At 58.8% G+C, this 1,773-nt stretch overlaps 1 pseudogene; it reads left to right on the top strand.

Moving 5' to 3' along the window:
* The first annotated feature begins 172 nt into the window (after nucleotides 1–172).
* On the top strand, nucleotides 173–1,036 carry LOC101582463 (annotated as a pseudogene).
* The last annotated feature ends 737 nt before the right edge of the window (nucleotides 1,037–1,773 follow it).

Genomic DNA, 1,773 nt, shown 5'->3' with positions numbered 1-1,773 from the left:
CCAGGAAATAATAATACAATAGCTGCAACACAATGCAAAGATGAACAACCCAAGTCTAATAGGCATCAATGACACAGAAGGAGTCAACACAAGCAATACATAAAGTATATGGACAGAAGTAATAGCAGAGGTAGGGCGGCGGTAAGAAGCAGCTCCCGGGCTGGTCGCTGCCATGCCCCGGGATCACTGCCTCTGCAACTGTATGCCACTGACAAAGAGGAGGCACCTGCTCCCGGTGTACAGATGTGGCTGCGGTCTGGGCCATGCGTGCGCAGGGCTGATGTGCCAGGCCCAAGGCTAGGCCTACCTGTCGGCCAAGGTACCAAGGTGCTGTGCCTTGGTGAGCACGGGGGGAGTGGTGGGGGATCTCGGGTGTGTGTGGAGGGAGCGGGAAAGCAAGGGGCGGGGGAGGAGGGGGAAGCAGGGAGACAGGAGGCGGGCGAGGAGGGGTGGGGGTGAGCCAAGGGCTGGGGGGAGTGGGGGGCGGTGGCTCCCGCCTCCTGTGAAGCAGTCTGGTGTGTCAGTTCAGCCAAGCATCCTTCTCCGGCGGCTGGCATCCCGCTCCCCCTGGTGGCAGCGAGGAGCGCGAGCAGGCACTGGCGATGCAGAAGTCTCTGAAGCCGGCAGTGCGCCTGGGTCGCTCCCCTGCGTGCTCCTCTGGAGGTGTCAGCTCTGCTGCAGGAGGAGCGCGGCTCCATGCCGCGCTCATGGCCCGCAGCCCTCGCCTTGGCTGACGCGGGAATCAAGATGCACAGCCCGGTGGTGGGCTGCGGCCTGAACCGCACGCCGGGCTGAGCCCACCTGGCTGCTGAACCCCACGCACGTGGAGGAGGAGCTCGGCAATGGTCTCACCGTGACGCTCATGCCATTGCTCAATCATGTCGCTGGGCTGCTGGGCAGTGGCGAAGGCAGCCAGACTGAGAGCTGGGCGGAGGCCTTGCGCCTGGGCCTCCAGGGCTGCCAGAGCCTTTACCCGGTGCTGCAGCAGTGCCTGGTGCACGCAGCCCGTTAGAGGGGTGCCGGCGCTCTGCCCTGAGCCCGAAGCTTGCACAAGGGCTACACCGAGGATCGGGCTGCCGCTGCCCCAAGAAGACCTGCGCCCCTGGCCTCCTGACTGTGCCCAGCTCAGAAGTTGGAGCACAGGAGAGGATGTGGGGTGGAGGACACAGCGGGTGAGCTGGATCACTCCCTAGATAGGGCTTTTGACAAACTATTCCTTAGGAACTTTGCTACTTGAGCTGCCTCCCAGACACGACCCAGGTGAGGAAACCTGTGAAAGCAGTCTGACTCCCACGTTGGAAAGGACTTCTCTGTTAGACTCGCTTGGAAAATGAGACCTGGAGCCTTTTAAAAGGTGGACCTTTCAGGCTGCCACCGACTCCCTCTCCTGTAAACTGGGCTACTTTTCAGAGGATGGCAAGGGATCTATATGCCTTTGTGTCTGAGCTAAGACAAAACTTTTTTTTTAATGTCTTTTGTTGTAGTTTTTGTGTAAGATTTAAAAGTGGCTCTTCTGAGCTAAGTCCTTGTGTTCTTGGATCCTGGCTTGGGCTAGTACAGCCTTAAATATACCTACCTGCCTCTTAGTGGGCAAAAGAGATAGGCTGACTACTGAAGGAGCTGCTGGGGTTCATGTGGGAAATTGCCTTGGAGAAGCTGCTGATGAGGTCAGGGAAAAGGGCATGGCCCAGGAGCAATCTGGGCTTACCCCAAGGCCCAGGCCTTCAGGTTAGTGCTGGCCAAAACTACAGCTCGGGGTTAGGTAACTGGAAA

The sequence above is a fragment of the Octodon degus genome, unplaced genomic scaffold (genome assembly GCF_000260255.1).
Source record: "Octodon degus isolate 3935 unplaced genomic scaffold, OctDeg1.0 scaffold00462, whole genome shotgun sequence".
In the NCBI taxonomy this organism is placed as follows: domain Eukaryota; kingdom Metazoa; phylum Chordata; class Mammalia; order Rodentia; family Octodontidae; genus Octodon; species Octodon degus.
The sequence above is the reverse complement of the archived record's forward strand: the minus strand, read 5'-3'. Positions and strand labels throughout refer to the sequence as shown.